At 45.1% G+C, this 20,873-nt stretch overlaps 1 protein-coding gene across 2 annotated transcripts in view; it reads right to left on the bottom strand.

Moving 5' to 3' along the window:
* Positions 1-20,059, bottom strand: part of ESRRG (estrogen related receptor gamma) — a 465,100-nt gene extending 445,041 nt beyond the window's left edge. Inside the window, exons 1-2 of one of the 2 annotated variants that reach the window (XM_029047306.2) lie at positions 19,920-20,059; positions 15,732-15,957 (exon numbers count right to left, since the gene is read on the bottom strand). The gene's annotated coding sequence lies outside the window, so the exon portion shown is untranslated. The remainder of the gene's footprint in view (positions 1-15,731; positions 15,958-19,919) is intronic. The other variant, XM_029047310.2, reaches the window with a different exon arrangement.
* Positions 20,060-20,873: the final 814 nt, after the last annotated feature.

Here is a 20,873-nt window from a genome sequence, read left to right as displayed (position 1 = left end):
TTTAAACACACGGCTCCGGTGATAAACGGGGCACGGTTTATCGTCGGAACAACTCATCGAGCCCTTTACCGAGCGCTCGCCGTTCGCCCCGGGCTTTATCATCGTTCGGATTAGATTCGATTTTGTGCACATGTATGCTGATGCGTTGTGCTGCGGGGAAAAAAAAAATTGGGGTTTAGAGTTGTGTGGGAAACAACCGTTCTCGGGCTTATTACCGATATTTTTTTTTTTAAAGTCGGAATCGGTTTGGCAGTTTCCTCTGAGTGACTATTAACTTGACGCCTGTCAAAGTAGTAGTAGTGTTGATGCTGTACTTACTGCTTCAAAATCCAGGAGAAAAAAAAAGATGTCTCTAGGAGCAGAGGTCTCAAAAATAAAGTGGGTAGGAAAGTACCGTATTCGATAAGAGAGGCCGACTGGAGGAGATACTTTCGAGCTGCTGTTTCCGAGCTAACGGGCGATTGCCGAAGAGTTAAGGATAGTTTACTCGCTTGAAGTGTTTTCGAGATGGAATGAACACAGCGACTCGCTACGTCTTTCTCTGCGGCTGAAAATCCAACCACTTAATAGTTCTGGAGGGAGCCTAACTCTAGATAGATAGGCAAGAATCAGCCTAGCCTGCTGGTGAAAACAGTTGACCATAAGGTTCTAGAAAAGCGAAGCCTGTAAGCTGGAGTCTCGCGACAGGAGCCAGGAAATCAAGGCCGCTCCTTTCCGAATCTCTCCAGATCGTTTGACCTTGTGGATGCCGTTTAACCGCTCTGGCCTTACACCGTCACCAAGAAATATTATTCCCAACTAAATTTTGCAGAGAGGGTTTTTCTTAGTCATGATCCTATACTAGATTAACACGATATTCTCAACTCCACAGGAACTAGGGCAGTTTTGAGGACTGCAAGTGGACGCGACTACGCACCCTACTCGGTTGCCTGAATTTTCAGAGCGTTTTAGATTTTTCCATTCCCTAATCCCCATCTCTCCAACTTCACCAGTAATAAATATAATAATAATAATAATACTGGTATTTGTTTAGCACTTACTAGGGGCCAGGCACTGTACTAAGCGCCGGGCTGGATACAAGCAAATCAACCGGATTTGCTTGTGTCCACCCCAGCGCCTGTCCCACGTGGGGTTCACGGTCTCAATCCCCATTTTACAGATGACGTAACAGAGGTCCAGAGAAGGGAAGTGGCTTTCCCAAGGTCACACATCAGACGAGCGGCGGAGGCGGCATTAGAACCCATGACCTTCTGAGCCCCAGGCCTGAGCTCTATCCACTACGCCTAAATCAGAGTCCAGAAGACAGGCCAGAGGTGAGATAGAGGGGAAGAGAGAGAGGCCGGAGTGTTGGCATCGCTGAATATTGGCTATCGTTCCCACACATCCCGGGCCAGTCAGAAGACGTGCTGAAAGGAAGCACGAGCCAAATCTACCATTCACCAATTGCAACGACAACAACAAAAATTCATGATTACCAACCCTCTTGTGTTGGATGAAAATGAGTTCTTTAAGCAGCAGAGAATTTTCATTCAAGTTATTTTCCTTTATTTTCCCTTAACTGCCTCACTGTTGCCTATGTAGACGTGAAATGTGATGTTATTTTCCTCTAACTGAGGTATATTTATCCCTACCTCACTGGAGTAAGCCGATGCTCTGAACTGAAACCTGTGAAGTATTTTGAGAGCTTCAAATTAAAGGTGTTTATAAATGGACAAAATCCTATAGAAATTTCAAGTGGGCATTGTCCCTTTTTCTCTGGTAATATTGCGTGGCCTGTTAATCTAGAAGGTAACCAGCAATCGCCTAAGAAATCGACATTAGTATTCAATCCAGAGGCTTTGTCCCCTAGTATTTCCACATGATGACCTGAGGGCTGAGCCCTTAAAGAAATACTGCAAAGGTTGTGAAGCCTAAAATCTGACTTACCTAAGTTTTATCATTTTGCAAACTCCATTTTACTTTTCCTCTTGAAACAAGTGCCCCCTAGCTATTTTGCCTAAAAAAAAAACAACAGAAAAAACCCAACAGCCCAGTACTCAGGAGAAATCGAATTCTAAATTTGCATGCCCCTTTACGGGGGAGTGCGAGCGTTTAAGAATGGTAAAATGCTTATCATCATTATGAAAAATATGTACCTTTAATGTCTATTGAGGATTCTTTTGGCAGTAGCTTAAGGCACAAGAAACCTAGAATTTTGATGTCTACAGAAAGCACCATTTAGAATACTGCCTAGTCTAGAAGACATCTCAAGGAGATGAAATGGGAAGCCCTTAATTTTTAGAAAAAGCATAATTACTTAGTGCTTCCCAAAATGTCTGTCTTAATATGACTCATTTTTTGTCACTAATCTTTCTGAACTGCCATTGAGCCAGTTTGCCAAAAGGGCAAACTGGCAAGTATAGAATTTTGAGTGTGTTGCAAGTGAGCACATGAAAGAGCAAAGAATCCAGGCCACTCCATCATATTTTGACTCCAGAAGGTCAAAAGGTTATTGTGATGGCATACAAGGAAGATAATGCCTGAATCCTAATATTTTTATTTGGGGTTTTTTGAAACTTGTAAAAAAAAAAAATGTTCACAAGTCCTTCCCACACTTAAAGCATCTCAGCGAGGGAAACGGTTGACACCAGAGAAGAGCAGCCTTTTAAAATTGCAGTACTTTGGCTAGGTGTTGGATTCAGGGCTGGCTTCTGACAGTAAGGTAGTGAGGCAGGTGTCTCAAGGTTCACCATCAGGGGCGTGACTGAAAGGAGACGTTTTCACAGGGGCTAAAAATGTCTAAATGCCCATCTATCAGAAGCAGTGCCCGGGAACATGTCTGCCAACTCCACCGTACTATACTGTCCCAAGTGCTTAAGTACAGTGCTCCGTATATGTAAGCGCTCGGAAAATACTATTAGCAGAGCTCTCAAGATAGTTAATGGGAGGGGAACACAAGGACTTTGGAGCAAGCAGAAGGGGCAGGGCAGGGTGCCAGTGGAGAAATCCTCTAGGTTTGGTGATTCCAACATTCTGTGACGTTATAAAGAATGGAAGGGGGTGGTAAATTTTTCCCCTGACTCAAGGTGGCAAAATACCAGAAACCAGTCGTGATGAATTTACCACCTTGTAGTAAAATTCTTGCTTACACCCCAGTTGGTTTGAGGCCCTGGGCCTGTGGCTCCTATATCTGTTTACCTGGGTGCCTTAAGTGGACCTTTCAGTTATGAACTCTTTGAAGAATGGATAAGGAATCGACAAAGAGGAAGCAGCGTGGCCTAGTAGAAAGAACACAGGGCTTGGGGTCGGGGAACTTGGATTCTAATTTCAGCTATGCCACTTGCCTGCTTGGTGACCTTAGGCAAAGTCACAACTTCTCTGGGCCTCAGCTTCCTCATTTGTAAAATGAGGATAACATACTTTTTCTTCCTCCCCCTTAGACTTGTAAGCTCCATATAGGACAGGGGCTGTGTCTAATCTAGCTCCTTGTAGGCAGGAAACATGTCTGTCAACTCAGTTGTTTCGAACTCTCCCAAGCACTTATTGCAGTGATCTACGAAGAGTAAGTGTTCAAATACCACTGACCTACCGCAGTGCTTAATACAGTCCTTACTACATAGCAAGTGCTCAAAAACCACAATTATCATTGAGTTGAAAAATGTCAGTGGAAGACTTTTTTACTTTTATGCTGTGCAGAAAGGCTGAACGTATGCAATGCCAACAAGTCGGTGGGCATAACATAAGCAAGGCCATTAAGAGGTCAGTCCAGTGATCCAGCTAGCCGGCCCAATATTCTGCTCCCAACCAGGGACAAAATAATCCTGAAGTCATGGTGGAGTTAGAAAGAAAAAGGAGTTAACCAGTTCCTAATTTCTTTCACTTTGAACAGTTAAGTCCTTAAAATTAGATAAGTTCAAAGAAAATTAGAACAAGTTCAAAATAAATCAAGCTAGAGGTAAAAATAATTTTCATACACAAAAATATGCTGACGAGTTATAGTCAATTAGTGACATTTGTTGAGTGCTTACTTTGTGCAGAGCACTGTATTAAGTGCTTGGGAGAATGCAATACAGTTGGTAGACACATCCCTGCCCTCAAGGAGCTTTCAGTTTAAGTGTGTGTGTGGGTGGATGGGAGGAGAGATGGACATTAAATTACAGTTAAAAGAGAAGTCATGGAGTAAAAAGGTATGTACATAACTGCTGAGGAAGAACAGGTCGGGGGTTAGTCCCTACTGTTATAGGAGGTGGGACTAAAGTGCATGGAAGAAATATAAATCGCATATATTTGAATGCCCCAAAGATCATCCTACACTTGATTTATAAGAATCGGGTCCTAAAATAAAAATTGGGATGTATCAGAGTTCACTAAGGAGCTCAGAAGCCTCCCACATCTCTGTGAATCGACCTAAACCAATGTCACTCAATGGTTGTAAGAGCTCATGGTTGCCCATGACCAGTGTGTTTTTAGTATATAGGGGTCCATCCACATCACGAGAACAATCACTGCAGTTAATACCCCTGTTAAAAGAGTTAAATTAGCACTGGAACACTTGAACTATCAAGTGAGGGAATATTGTCTAGTTAATGCACAGTTAATTCTCAGAACAACAGCTTCCATTTTTAGTGTTGGCAATACAGAGCCATTCAACGAGAACAAAAATTCACTGTGATTGTTTCTTAAAATGGGGAATTACAAGTATCCCTTCTGAAAAAGAACTGTCCTCAACTGATGAGTAGACAACTGCTTTTAATTTTATATAAGGTGTGTATATATATATATATACATATATACACATGCACATATAAGATTTGTAAATGCAAAATATATATAGTATATATTTGGTATATTGGAAGGAACATATTTCACAGTTGTCTGAATATATTGTCAGCCTAGGTCTCTCTTTTTTTTTAATCCCTAGAAAGTTCTAAAGTGACTCTTTGGCATCAATCAGGCTGCGGTCTATCAAGTAATAACTGTGGTATTTTAGCACTTACTATGTGCCATGTACATGTACTATGTACTATTAAGCGCTGGGGTGGATCCAAGCAAATCAGGTTGGACACAGTCCTTGTCCCATGTGGGGCTCACAGTCTCAATCCCCGTTTTACAGATGAGGTAACTGAGGCCCAGAGAAGTGAAGTGACATGTCCAAGGTCTCACAGCGGACAAGTGGCGGAGCTGGGATTAGAACCCGTGACCTTCTGACTCCCAGGCCCGTGTGCTATCCGCTACGCCATGCTGCTTCTCTAGTAGGGTGAATCCCATAGGCACTAGGGGAACAAAAGTCCCTCTGCCAACTGCTCTACCGGCCATTGCAGTGTTGGTAGCTGTTGGGAATGGAAGCAGAAATATGCTTGCCCTTCTTTGGGGTGTGAGGGGAAGGGGGCAAGATGGAGAGTGGAAAGATTTAAATAACTACTTCTGCCAGGACCTCACCTGGCACTGCACTAGACCAGAAAAGGAAGAACGGCTGATTAAAAGAGGGAAGATTGTGCTTTGGACTCAGAATCATAATCATATTTCTCTAATTTTACCCCAAACTTAGACATCAACTTGTAATTAGGGGGGTGGTGTATAACTGGAATGATTCAGCAGCCAAAGAGAGAAACACTGTGGATGGGTGGTATAGGTAATGGAGATGGCTAAGTTTTATTAATAATAATAATAGTATTTGTCAAGTACTTACTGTATGCTACACTAAGTGCTGAGGAAGCTACAGGATAATCAGATCGGACACAGTCTCAATCCCACACAGGGCTCACAGTCTAAGGGAGGAGAACAGGTGTTTAGCCCCCATTTTACAGATGAAGGAACTGAGGCACCAAGAAGTCGTGACTTGCCCAAGGTCATATTGCCACCAAGTGGCAGAGCTAGGATTAGAACCCAGGTCCTCTGACTCCCAGGCTCAAGCTCTTCCCACTAGGCCACACTGCTTCTACTTGGCCACTTTAGGTAACTGTTCAAGGGTCAAATAAGTTTAGTGAGAAGTAAATATTCTTTCCCCCATTGTATTGGCAGCTCAAATGGCTAGCAGAAATTAAACTGAGATTTAGTCCTACATTTTAATTTGGCTGTGATGGGGGGGTTTTGACACATGTAAAGTGACTCCTTGAGGAAGGAAAACATTCTGTGTTTCTAACAACACGTCTGCAAGTAAACTCAGTACAATGTCTTTAGGTGTAAAATATAATTAGAAAACATTAATGGATAAATTTGGGTTTCCACAAATTCAGTTATTCTCTCAACATCCCTACACGTGGAAATACTACTGCGCACATTCAAATATCCTGAGCGTTTGTATGATTTATGGCATTTAAGCACGGTGTGCACAGCACTGTACTGAGCATTTAACATCAATATTAACATCAGACCTTTCTTCACTGTGTACATTCAGCATTGAGCAATAACAAAAAGAACGCCTAACTTCTCCATCTTATAATTAGCAAAAAAAATTTGATTTTTAGTGGAACACAGCAAGGAATCATATCATAACTATTCATCATACCATAACCTTGTCTATGTTTAGTCATTTATCCTTTAAATGGGCCTATGATTGGAACTACCTGTGAGGTCATTAGAAAGGCAGGTATTACCTCTGTTTTGAAGATGAGGAAACCAAGGCACAGAGAGGTTAAGCGAATTGCCCACCATCACACAGCAGGCTGGTGGCAGAATTCACACTAGAACCCAGGTCCTCTGGCTTCCAGACTTTAGCTCTTCCACTATACCTAGGCAATCTTTCCAAAGTTAGTGTGGCTCTGGCCTCAGACTGTGATAGGTTAGTCAGCTGCCTCTATCTCCAGGAGGGGAGCTGGGGGAGTTTAATCACAAGAATACTAACAGTTTTTTAGAGAAGCAGCATGGCCTAGTGGAAAGAGCACAGGCCTGGGAGTCAGAGGACTTAGGCTCTATTCCCAGATCTGCCAACCGCCGGCTATATGACCTTGGGCAAGTCACAATTTCTTGGTGCCTCCAGTTCCTTCATCTGTAAAATGGGAGCTAAATACTGTTTTCCTCCCTTAGACTGTGTGATCTCGGGCATGTCGCTTAACTTCTTTGTGCCTCTGTTTCCACAACTGTAAAATGGGGATTCGATGCCTATTCTCCCTGCTACTTAAGACTGTGAGCCCCCATGCACAACAGGGACTGTGTCTGACCTAATTAACTTGCACCTACCTCAGGGCTTAGAACAGTGCTCGACACCTATAGTAAACATGTAACAAGTACCATAAAACAAAAACAAACAGCTTATTCCACCTTGTTTAATAGAGCTCTCATAGCTCATAAGGGTATAGAGAATCCCTAGAACTTGCCGCTTGATAAGAATATGGTGCATATCTAGAGCTCAGCTGCAGGTATGGGTTGTAAAGATTACAAGCTTCTAGTTAAGAAAATGGTATATTTAATTCCACCGAATATCATATATTTGAAGTGTTTAATGAAAACTAGTCTCGGAACTAAGTCAAAGGACAGAGCAGCTGAAGGGGAGGGGAAGGTAGGAGGAAGTGACATTGATAGTGGCAGGGGAGTTAGCAGACAAAGGGGACAATTGAAAAAACAAAGCAGGAAAGAGAGAGACCAAGTGACATAACACAGAGCCACTCTGCCAGCTGGATTCCTGTTCGAGATTGCAAAGGCCACCCTTGCCCATCTTAGAAAGTAGACCTCGGCAGCAATAACAGTTCCTCTGGTCCAGAGCAGTAGCAGGCAGAGGAGGGATGGAGGGATGGCCCTGACTGCAGCTTTTTCACTCTCTCTCCGCCGTCCCCCTGCCACTTCCCTGCTGTTGCTGCTGAGGTTTGGCTGCTTTGAGGGGTAGATCATCTGAATGCTGTGTAAGTGTGCTCTCTGTGGGTGTGCTTGTGTGATCCTCACTCCTGACTATAAGCTGTGTGCCTCGGTATTTTTGTCTGTTTTTTCTTTTGTCTCTTTCCTTCCTGCCTATCTCTTGCTCCTAATCATGGACTATTGTTCCAGACCACAGAAAGTTCCTTATAGGCAACCCATAAAGTTAGTCCTCTTCACCAGTTTGACTTTGGTGATTGTTCTATTTAATAATGTACTAAGGGGTCTACGACTTTATATATAATGTGTTATTTGAAGTTTTTAAAAACAGGAAGGATGGTGCACATACAAATGTATAGTGCCTTGTGACCCTATGCATCTGACATGCCTAAGTAAAATATGTTGAGCTAATGGTTAGTTTAATAAATGTATTTCATTAGACAACAGCAAGGGAAAAAGAAAACTGGAATCCTTTTTATATTGAAATTACATAGGTAAGTAATCAGCTAGATGGTATGTCCTGTGTACAGTTATGTAACTGTAATGCAAGCAAAACTTCCTATAAAATGCAGTGGGAGTCATTTATGCACATTGGATGCTTAAGTCATAGGTGCAATATGATAATTTAAAAAAAAATCCTTTCTTTGAAGTTCACATATTTTATTACTGTAGTGTCATAGCCAAGGGATGTAGCTTTTAGGCCAAAAAATACCTTTTCCTTTGGCTCTCTGAACACCAAATCTCATTAAAAGAAGTTTCAGTGGAGCCATTCATCATTTAATGGGGCCTCAAATGCATTTCCTTGCAAATATAAGCTTAACTAGAGATGTGCAATACGCTCAGATGCTTATGCTCCAATTATAAAAGTTGCCTGATGCTATATAGCAATGAAAGAGCAATGATATTTTTTTAATGGGACAAGTATAATTGTAGTACAATAATTAGCTGAGCATCTTGTGCATGAAGGCCCAATCTAGTTGTTAATATTTATTGAGCACTGAACTAAATGGTTGGGAGAGAATAAGTGAATGGAAAGATGGGATCCCTGCCCTCAAACAGCTTACACACTTAACAGGGGTCGGGGGGTAGGGTGTCAGATGAAATAATTTACAGACAGAGGAAATGGAAAGATAGCTTTATGGATGAATAAGTGTTTAAATAGTAGAGCATATAAGTAGATAGGTATAGTAGTGCCACAGGTGGTTGTGAGCTTGTAAATATCAAAGTGGTAGGAGAATGGAGATGAAAAATTAATCTGGGAATGCTTAGTGATAGGCTGGAAAGAAATCATACATGGAAATAAACCAAACTGCACAAAATACATACATGCATACACACATTTCAGAACCTCTACTGAATTAAGATAGAGAGATGAACTATAACTTTTTTCTGTGATCCTCTAAATTCCTTTTGAGGTACATAGAGTCATGACTTCCTTTTGAACTAAGGAGGTTCCCCCACTTACTGCAAAATCTCTTTGGAATTATGATATTTCAATCTCCAAACTGCTAGACTAGTACCTCCCTACTAGTTCAAACATGGGGATTACTGGTTAGAGGGACCCCAAGCAGAAGGTGGAAGAGTAACTCATTTATATATAATGAAATGTTATAAAAAGTTATTTGCTGTTTGAGGAAGCAGACCGTGACTCACAATCACCAGTGAAGACACCCACCATGGTAACCATTTTCTCAAGTTAATGCCTCAGCCCACAGCCCAAAGACCTAGTCCAGCCTAGCTGAGCTGGGTCAGAATATGTAGATCCTAGATCCAAAAAAGAAATTTTAAAATGGTAAGCACTTACTATGTGCCAAGCACCGTTCTAAGCACTGGCATAGATACAAGTTAATTAGGTTGAACATGGGGCTCACACTCTTAATCCCCATTTTACAGATGTGTCAACTGAGACCCAAAGAAGTTAAGTGACTTGCCCAAGGTCACACAGCTATCCACTAAGCTACACTGTTTCTCATGGCATTTGACCAAGCCCAAGTGCTCTTCTGTCCAAAAAGGGTTGCTGGCCCCTGCACTAGATCCAACTCTTTCTGAATACTGAAGAATTTCAGTTGCACCATCATAAGACTCAGGGCCGCTGGGTCGTGATAACCAAAGGGATACAGTGCAGAGGGATCCATTTCTGGTTGGCCACAAAGATGCTTAAGGAAGTAGGCTCTGGTCCTCTAGTCAGCCCGAGGGAGCACGAGTCAGAGTCTGGGGCAGCCCATCCACTGCTCCCCAGGATTGAGCTATAACCACAGCACCAAGTGGGTCGCTCTTCCTTGGAGCAAAGCCAACGTTCCAAAACGAAGCCTGAGCTCGTCTTGCCACCAACTTGCAGTGAACCTTCAACAACATATTTAAAATCTGTGTTTCACCATGCCTCTGTAAAATGGAACTTTTAATAGCTGCTTCTTAAATGAGCGTAATTTATCAAAGGCCTACTGTATGCAGAGCACCAAAATGGACACCTGGGAGTGTATGTTAATGGTGTTTAATGAGCGTTGAGCACTGCACTACATACTTAGGAGAGCATACTACAGTAGAGTAGACATGAAGACAGACTAGAAGGGGAATAGACCCAGGTCGTTGTCTTCATTCATTCAATAGTATTTGAGAGCTTACTATGTACACAGCACTGTACTAAGCGCTTGGAATGTACAATTTGGCAACAGATAGAGACAATCCCTAACCAGTGACGGGCTCACAGTCTAATCGGAGGAAATCAAATCTAGGATTCAAATCTAGGAGAGCTCAATCATCATTTTTATTCATCTCAAACCTTATCCAATACAATTTGTGACCGTGGGAGGTGTAAAGTGAGATAAGTGTTGAGAAAGTGTTATGGAAAGTTAAGGTATTATTGTTTCATATCTGCTACAGCCTTAGGGAGCCTACTTTGGGGCAAGCTGCAGCTCCCGAAGGGATTTCCCTAGATCAACTGTCAGTAGCCTGGGATGCCCAGCGCTTAGAACAGTGCCTGACCCAAAGTAAGCACTTAAAATATACCATCACTACCATTCTTTGAAGAGTAGCAATAAATCCTCTAACTACCTGAATACAAAACCACAGTCTCCCAAGTGTTTAATACTGAGCTTTGCCCAGAGTAAGCACTCAAATGGATTGATTCATATTATCATTACTACTTGTGACTAATGAGGTAGACTTGGAGTAATTCTGAATTTGTAAAGGTATTTGCCTAAACAGATATAGGAGAAAGAAAGCCTTAAAATAAGAATTTGGCATTTGCTTTTTCCAAGACAGAGTCAGAGCTCTCAAACATTCTTCACTAACTCCCCATCTACTATCTATAAAATGGATATAGCTAGTTCTGTATCTAGTTTGTGGTTATAAATATATTTTAATTAGCTTAAGAGGAACATACAGAACATCAAGTGTAGCAGTGATTTCTGACATATGGTGAGGTCTGTTGACACGTCTTTGGAAGGTTCCCAATTCTGTACCAATATAATGATTTGCATCAGATACAAACAAAAACTCACTCAGCTGCTGAGATCCTAAAATAGATTACAGACAACATGGCAACAGCTATTAGTCAGGAACCAGCGTGGCCTAATGGATAAAGCATAAGCCTGGGAGCCGGAGGACCTGCGTTCTAATTCTGGCTCCACTACTTGCCTGCTGCGTGACCTTAGGCAAATCATTTAACTTCTCTGTGCCTCAATTTTCTCAATTGCAAAATGGGGATTCAATACCTGCTCACCCTCCTATTTACACTGTGAGCCTCATGTGGGATGGGAATTATATCCAGCCTGATTTACTTGTATCTGTCCCATCAGTTAGAACAGTGCCTGATTCTGGGAGATGGAACAGAAAACTGTGGCTCCCTCCCCAGATTGCCTTCGCACTTCAGGGCAACAAGATTGATCAGGCTTCTTGGGCTCCCCTTGTCCTTTATGGTTCCAGAAGGCCATTTGATCAGTGCGTTACAGGGGTCATCATCAACTGTACGTGAGTAGTGAAATAACCACTCTGCTTCTCAAGCAGTAGGTCATGCAATTATAATTCTTCCTACTACTCATATTTAGTACCACAATATTTACTGTTAAGACCTTGAGTCCCCAGAGCATATTAGGCTGTTTGCTTGGTATGAACTGTTTATACCCAAATCTCAGGTATGCATAAGGATGGGTTTCCAAGGCCACCCTGCACCCTGGCTACACCAAATAATGGCGTTTAATACCCTTTTCCCTTATCATTAGAGCAACAGGTTTACAAACCTTGCTACTCCAGTCATGAGTGGCGGATTGCTTTGGTAGACTATAGGGTACCTCGGGTTACAGCATAAGCCCAGAGTCATTCATTGCAAAGGCATAATGTAGCACATCCGGTCATACTGAATCAGGACACAAGAATTTCCATCCTATAACCAGGGCTTACTTTGTCCCGGGAGTGATCATTATATTTGTTCAGCACTTACTATGTGCTAAGCACTGGGCTAGTTGCGAGATAGGTTGGGCACAGTCCTTGTCCCACAGCAGGCTCACAGTTTAGTGGGGAGGGAGAACAGGTACTGAATCTCCTTACTACAGACAAAGAAACTGAGGCACAGAGAAGTTGGATTGGGTGATCTTGGGCAAGTCAATTAAGTGGCAGAACTGGGATTAGAACCAAGGTCATCTTGACTCTCAGGCCTGTGCTCTTTCCACTAGGTCACACTACTTAGCAAATGGCATGTCGAGAAGTGTCAGGGTATGGCCAATAGGCATCTCTCCTGGAAACTCAAGTGTCCCTTTCTCACCTCGGGAGGCTTGAGAACAGATTGGTTTGATGAGTGGGTCGACTCCCTGACCCCCACCTTCTCAATATTTCATCCAAAAACTCCCCAAGCCTTCCACAACACTACCTACAGGAACCTGCTTTGAGCCTCAGCAAGCCCTGGTCCAAACAGTAGTATGTATAACCCTATTTTGTGTTTTTAAAAGATTTTAAAAAAAATAAACCCCTGGTCCTGCGAAACTGATCACTAGGCTGTGCATTGTGCATTCAATTTGCCCATAGTTATTCTTCCACCCATCCCTCTGCCAGGCTTGGAGAGACAAGCATCTGCTCGCAGCAAAGACTGGCCAGAATTATGCACCCCATTTAGCTGTCTACACAGTCTAAATTCAATAAGACATTTCCAACACTCAATTGCTCCCCAATGACAGTTTCCTTTGAAAAATAGCAACAGAATGAGAGTCAGGATTTATTCAATTTCATTTAGGCTCATCCTACAAACATCTTACTGGGCCCTCAAGCCTCTCTCTGATCATGACAACTATGCCCAATCTTCATACTTAAGTGGCTCTTATTTAAGAGTTAAAATAACCTATTTCTCAAGTCAACATTACATTACTATAAAAATATGGATTTACTTGAAACAAAGGTCGATTTTGAAGGTACAGGATTATTTGGAAAGTTTGATTGAATTTTAATAGATGGATACTCATCATTGATAATATTGGTGCAGAGAATAGAGTGATTGATTTGTGATGGGGAAATGGGGGCTTTCCTCTGTCTTAAGACGTTCTGCCCCCACAACTGCACACAAAAGTTTCTCACATAACCTACAGTGTACTTGCATTGTGATCCTTTGGTGGTGTCTCATTACTTTTAGGTCTGCCTAATTTCTTTCATCTCCTAGGCCTGATTGGTTTGTGGTAATTTGAATGTCTGTCCTATGTTACATTAAAAAAAGGGTGGGGAGAGAAAAAGGGAACACACCCTAGTTGAGAAAAAAATATATAGTTTTGCTGTGGTTTAACAATTTATTGAATTTTCATGTGAAAATTCAGCACACCAATTACATCTGTTCAGTTTATACGACCATTATTGGCTTTCCCCTTTCTTCCAGGAATTTCATAAGTCATGCTAGGTTTGCATAGTGTTTTGTGTTTTTTTTTTAAAAAAAAACTGAGTTAAGGACACAGTGTCAGGTTTTACTTTGAATTTCCTGGTTGTTGTTGGTTTAAGGCAGATCCTTAATGTTATTTAAACACAGGTTTATTTATTTATTGGCAGATGAAACTGATAAAAAAAGTCTTGAGATAAAAGGTTTCATTCATAGGGTTGACACCTTATCTGAGCAGTTCAGGAGTTTGGTGAATAAGAGGATCAGCAGGCCATGAGCTGTTTCCTTTCCTTAAACAACAGATGTAATTTTAGGTGCTCCTTGCTGCAATCCAGTGTAGTGTCTGATAACCTGAATTTGATAAAGTCAAAGGCTCAAAGAGGCAACTTCTTTCAGAGTTCTCAAGATAGAAAGTTGTATGTGCTTCAAGGAAGAAAAAAAAAAAAACCATGTCAATGTTTGGGTTCCCTATTGAACAATGTTTAGTCCTCAGAACAACAGCAAAAATATTTGAGCGGTAAGACACCTAGAAGATGCCAGGAGATCAGCAAGAGACCATTTTTCTTTTATTAGCCCTTTAATTTAATTCTGCCCTACCTTGTTAACCCATTGTTCTCAAACGTCATTTTTGGTTTATCATTGTCTGGTTCAGTTTGCAGAAGGAAACTTCAATTCCTCTGATGCTTATTTCTGTTTCGGAAATTCACACCATCAGCATTTCGGCTGATTTAGTCATTATTGATTACTGTATTTAGGTAGGGAAGAATTCCCCCTTTTCAATTGGCTTGAATAGTTTTACTCAAATATAGCACCTTAATAGTTCTGGTGAGAAAAGTAATGCCATTTATCATCATCAATAATTTAATCATTGTTTGCATTTAAAGCCGCTATGACTTTTAGATTCTATGATCTTCTCAATAAAAAAAAGCAGAGAGATAAAATCAAAGACCCCATTACTTCAAAGAAGTTAATTTTGTGTAAACGTTTATTCTCTCAGGAGGTCACAGTGTTCGGGGGGAAAAGTAATCACTACAATTACCATAAATAGACCAAGTGCTACATGGTTTACATATCCTCAGCCTTCCTTAGGCTCACAAATTAAATCTCAGGCTAACCCAACTCTGTTTTCAAAGGAATCAAGTAGTTGCAATACAAAGCTGCACTTTAGTCCTCTAGACCGTAAGCTCCTATGGACAAAGAATGTGTCTGCCAAACTCAGTTGTACTGTACTCTCCCAAGCACGTGGTTCAGTGCTCTACACATAGTAAGTGCTCAATAAATACCCCTGATGAATGCTGTAGAAGTGCCATAATTTCTAGAAAATATATGCAGATGAATTGGTCAATGTAATATGAAGCAATCTCAAAAATGAAGTATTTTGGGAATACAGAAAAATCAGTAGCATTCTATGCTGCAATTTATTTAAATTTTGTCAATTTCGGTTTGTGTGCATGTAAGCTTCCAAGTTTTCATAATCTCATCAAAATGATATCACAATGGAAACACAGAATTATACTTCAAGGAGTACTTCACGCAGAATGACGTGGAAGATCGGCTAATATTTGGATAGTTTCGTTTCAAAAAATTCACTCTTCCCTCAGTTAAGGTAACACTAGGTTGTTCTGAGCCAGAACTATATAAGGCATTCTAAATGTACAGAAGGAAGAAGACTTATCAGAGCTAAAAACGATTGACTTTTATATGGTTTCTGCGGGTGGGGAAAAAATATAGAAATAGCACACAGGTTTAAGACCACCTCTTGTTAAATATAGGGAACATAAAGAAACGTATTGCCCACCTTCATTCAAATTTCTGAGTCAGGTTAGGCCCCAACACCAATCCAAAAGACAAACACCCCCAAAATTCAAAAACCACAACTAACTATGACAGCTAATCTGAAAGCGGCCACCACAGTAGAAGTGGTCTAGGAATGCCAGCCCCTTACCCATGGAGGAAGATTAAGGTAAACTGAAATCGGTACCCAGTGAGTCCACCTTGCCATCTAGGCTTTGTTGTGGTTTCGCCCCCTTTTCGGCTCTCCATTTCTGGATAAAACCCCCGTTTGGATTTACAGAGGGCAGAGAACCCCAAAAGCAAAGGGGGCTGCACTCACCCAGGCGGTGATAGCGTCGGCGACGGCAGCAACAGCACAAACAACGGCTCCTGTCCCGGAAGGTCAAGGCCACGGGAGCTCTGGAAGCCCCTTCCCCTCTGTGCGACAACCACGTGCGGAGCTGCTGCTCAGCCAAGTCAGGCCCAGGTGTTTGCAGGTGACTTCGGGGCTTTTAACCTCAGGGTTAGAAAGCTTCAATTACAAAACACCAGCTGGAAGTTTAGACCTGGGGAGGAGGGAGGGGTAGGCGGTGAAGACTTTCACCTGTGGACACACTTGCGTACTTTTTGCTCGACCGAATGCATACCCCTCTGGACTCTTTCAAGCGGCCTAAAGTTCTGGTTCGGGATAGACCGGCGCAATGACAGAAAAAAAGGGGGGGCCGGCAAACTTCGGCCATAACGTAGTACGTTTAGGAAATGAATTGCACACCGATCACAGCGCCTGCCTCTCTTTACCCCTCTTTTGTCGTCGAAATAGAAGAAATCGCCCAAAGGCCTAGTTAATAAAAGAGAGGACCGGGCTCAGGACTGCCTGGCTGTTTAGAGGGTCTCCTTTTTGACCAGTTGTGTCTCATTTATATATGTGAGCCTTCCCTCTCCCCTCTGCCCCCTTCCCCTTGTGTATGCGTGATAGAGCGGACAGTTCCCACGTGCATTTCGCGGAGCGATGAGCAAGACCCCCAAAGAGGTTAATTTCGGTGTCCAGCTGCCCCGAAGAAGCCCAGGTCGTTCCCCTTCCTAATCCCGTGCTTCTTCGGTACTTGTCGGAAGTTTCTTTGCACTTTTTGGTAGTCCCGACCCGGCAGCATCTTTTCCCCCCACCGTCCTAGCGCTTTGCTTGGAAAACAGGTGTTTGCAGAACTGTGGGAAGCAGCGTGGCTTAGTGGAACGAGCCCGGGCCTGGGAGTCAGAGGTCGTGGGTTCTAATCCCGCCACTTGTCAGCTGTGCGACTTTGGGCAAGTCACTTCTGTGTGCTTCGGTTGCCTCACCTGTAAAATGGGGATCATGACTGTGGGGCAACCTGATTACCTTGTATCTATCTACCCCAGCGTGAACTGTGCTTGGCACATAATATCATCATCATTATTATTATTACAGATAGGCTGAGTCCTTGCTTCTCTTTGGAGCTAAAACTCGGAGGATTACCGTCACCTGAATGCGCACGTTTCACCTGTCGGGAGAATGGGGTGAGGAGTTAGGGGAAGCCAGCTGGCCCCCTCTATCCCAAGAGTTCTGGATCCGGTCGCGACCAACTTTTAGTGAGGACGAGAGGGCGCAGCGACGGCAAAGGGAAACGTTGGCAAGAGGTGCAGGGGTAGCCCCCCTGCAGCTCTCCAAACCATGCACAGAGACCTCTCCTCCATCAAAGAAGAGTCTGAGGGAACCTTGATCGAGAGGCCCTTTCCCTGAGTGAGCTTCTCACCCCGAGAGAGAGAATCTACTGTGTGGCCTCGGGTAAGTCACTTCACTTCTCTGGGCCTCAGTTACCCCCATCTGTAAAATGGGGGTTCAGACTGGGAGCCTCGAGAGGGACAGGGACTGTGCCCAATCCGATTGGCTTGTATCCACCCCAGCGTTTGGTTCAGTGCTTGGCACATAGTAGGCGCTTAATACCATAGTTGTTATTATTAAGTCAGGATCAGAGTTAGCCACGCCATCGAGGGAAGCAATCCTGATCTGGAAAAACCCGAGTTTCCCGGGAACGCACAGTCCCTTTTCTCTCCTCTCGCTCTCCTCCATCCCCTCTCCCTCTCACCTTCCTTACTCACCCAACTCCAGCCCCTTTCTCTCCCTCTGCATCCCCCAACCCCTCTCCAGCTCCTCCTCCATTCCCTGGCCCTCTCACCTTCCTTACTCACCCCACTCCAGCCCCTCTTTCTCTTCCTCTGCATCCCCCATCCCCTCTCCAGCTCCTCCTCTATCCCCTCTCCCTCCTTCTGGCGCCCTCGTCGGGGAATCAGAGAGAGCTTCCTCGGGCCGGGCTTGTGCCTGAGCTGGGGAAAAAGTATCCCAGACACTCTCCAGGGGCAGCAGGGGGGAGAGCCGGTGGGGGTGGAGATCCTGGGATTCCCGGGGGAGCTGCGCCTACCTGCAGAAGGAGAGCGGGAAGAAGGGGGGGAGAGAGGGAAAAAGAGCCCAGAGAGAAGCGGAGTGGAGCCTCTCCTCGGACCCGGTGGACCCAGAGGAGGGGGATAAATTCCCTTCTCTGAAGCACCGGATTCTTCGGGACAACCCGCTCAGTCCGCCCCGCTCTCTCCCTCTTCCCCTGTCCTGCCTGGGATTGATTATTGATTGATTGACTCCCGGAGAGCCCGAAGGATCAGACCCCAGGCCCTTCCTTCCCCACCAGAAAAGTTAGGTTTAGGAGACTCGGCCCCCCGGGCGGAAGAATCGGTGCCCAAGAATCCGGACCTTCTTGGGAAAGGATGGGGGGGGGGGGGGGGGGCTAGGCTTGCGGGCGAACGGTTCGCAGAGGACCGGCGAGACCCGTGAACCACGGGACCCGCCAAGACCAGCAGACCCGCCCCCGCACCTCGGGAAGTCAGCCACCGTTTGGCCACCTGGTTTGGGTTACCGTTTGGGGAGTGGACGTTTGGGTCATTTGGGTGTGGGGGCTTGCCAGGAGGTCCAGGTCCAGGCCGGCAGGTGCCCGTGCGGAGCGCATCTCTGCCCTAAAATGGGGTGGGGGGTGTCAGGAGGACCCACGCGGCCTCCTTGTGCAGGGAGTAGCTCCAGGCCGGGAGGGAGAACCTGGGTGGGGGCGGGCGAGAGAAACCAGGTGTCCGCTGGCTCTCGCCCTGGTCAGCGTTTAGGTCAGCAGGGCGGAGGGGCCGAGAGGATGCCTGGCTCCCGAGAGCGAGCGCTCGCTCCAGATTCTCCCGGCCTTCCCTGCAAACCAACGGGAGAGAGCCGAAGGGCATCCAAGGAGGCTTCCATCGCAACTGTGCAGTCCTTCCACCTCGACCCAACTCCTTTGCCGAGTGCCCTTGCAGTCGCATTTCACCCCCAACCCCTTCGCTCCCGGAGCAGATTTGTACTCTTTTTCCCCACCAGTGGTAAATAACCTTGCCTCGGGGTCCCCTGCGCCCGGACAGGCCTCTTCGAGCGTTGCGCGCCTGTACTTGGGATTTGATTTTTTTTCCTCTTCACTCCCCCAGGGATCACTTTCTACCTTCCTAACATTCCAGGTCTCTAGGAAGGCGTGTGAAAGTCTCGCCTCGGCGAAAGCGTGCAATAAACTAGAGGAAAAAACCATCCCCCTCCTTCCTTCCACCCGCGGAACAAGACGCGCAACGCACCCATATCTCTCCGTTTAGAATGTGATTTCCAAAACACACATGTCCAACTCTAATGACTGGAATAATGAAGACAAGGCAAATGCCCACAAGACACTCGGCAATCTGCTCCCCGCTTCTCCCTCCTTCGGCTGGCCCCGTAAATTTAACTCGTCCGGTCCTGTTTTGCCGCTTATGGATGCGGCGTCTTCTCTCCCTGGTTCTCGGTTATATTTGGGGGGGCTGCCTACAAGTCATTGTTCACCCAAATCCCTCCCACCCCCCCTACCCCCATCCCCTTTCCCTCCGGAGCGATCCCCGGGTTTTTTGATGGACAAATCAATACCCCGTATTGCCGGGAGATAGATTGTCTGGAGTTTCGGTGTTTACACCAACAGTTATCTTTCCGCCTCCAGTTCCCGCTGGCTCCGAGGCTCTGGAGCAATAGGTTTTCCCGTTTCCCTCCCCTGCCTTCCCGTCTCCCCCGTCCTTCTTCCCCCAGATCCCCTCCCCTCCAAATCAAGTCCCTCTCGTCTCCTCCCAGCCATCTTCCCACTCGGCCACTTCTCTTTCTTTCCTCCTTTTCTTTTCTTTTTTTCCTCCCTTTCTTTCTTTTCTTTCTTTCCTTCCTTCTTTTCTTTCTTTCCTTCCTTCTTTCTTTTCTTCTTTCTTTTCTTTCTCTCTTGTTTAAATGTCCTTTCTGCTCTCCCCGGCGCAAACTAAACTGCAAAAGGTCGGAGGGAAGAAGGGGGCGGAGGCTGGGAGGGGCTGTTAGTGGGAGAGGGAAAGGGAAGCAAAAAAAAAAAAAAAAGGAGGGGAAGAAAAGGAATTAGGGAGGGGGAGAGAGAGCCTTGAGGTGGGGCTGCCCCCTTGCCCATCTCTACCCGGGGACCCAGAGGCGCAGACTCACATTGCTGGATGACAGCAGGTCGGCTCTCAACAACTAGGAAGTGTCTCCCTCCGGAGTCTTGCCCTTTTCTTTCCCACCCCCTCTCCGAAGTAGCAGCAAGGGCCGAAACTAAACAAAATAAATCATCAGACAAAACCAAACCCCAGCTCGGGCGCCCGGGGGACCGTTCTCCCTTCGCCAGGGAAACGAGCACGCGGGAGGGCTGTTCTTACTCGGGGTGGGTGCGTGTAGCCTATAAATAGCGAACTTTTTGATGGAATCAGCTAACAAATGAGAGGAGCGGGCGTAATTTTGCGCAGGAGCCCCCCTTTCCCGGGGAACACCAGATCCCCCCCCCCCCACCTCCGCCCCCATCACCCTCCCCAAGCAGCCGCAGGAGCGAAAAGTTGTGGGGAGAGGAGATGAAAACAGAGGGAGAGTTTGATTTTTATTGTCATTGGAGAAAATTTAGTTTATTTTGATTTATCGGGGGAAAGTGCGCTAATATCTAGAGCCCCCCTCCAATTATCCGTCTCTTTCTCTCCCCAGCCTTCTATCCAAATCGCTCAACCGGGGTACCAGTCACTTTGGGAAGGGAAAGTGACCCGTAAATGTCTAGCTTTCGGAGAAAGAGACGTAGGAAAGGTCATGGGGGACGGGTTGGAGGGCAGAGCCGGGGGTCTGCCTTCGTCCCCGTCCTCCTTGGGGGAGAAGACTGGCGGCCGAGAAAGGCTCATCGCTGACAGACTTGGGCTTTCTGGAGCCGGGGCAGTTGGGGAGAGTGGTGACCTTTGAAGAAGGTGCGGAACATCTCTGTCTTGTAGAGACAGCTTTTCCAGACCCTCCATCAACCTCCGACTACTGTCCCGTAAACCCTTCGACCGGACTCGACACGCACTGCCTCGGTCTGGGCACGGGATGCGCAAAAGGCCAAGAGGACTTCGGTTTAGGCCGCAGGGCCGAATCCAGCTCCCT

This window comes from Ornithorhynchus anatinus, chromosome 19 (genome assembly GCF_004115215.2).
Source record: "Ornithorhynchus anatinus isolate Pmale09 chromosome 19, mOrnAna1.pri.v4, whole genome shotgun sequence".
Taxonomy (NCBI): domain Eukaryota; kingdom Metazoa; phylum Chordata; class Mammalia; order Monotremata; family Ornithorhynchidae; genus Ornithorhynchus; species Ornithorhynchus anatinus.
This window is presented reverse-complemented; position numbering and strand designations above follow the sequence as displayed.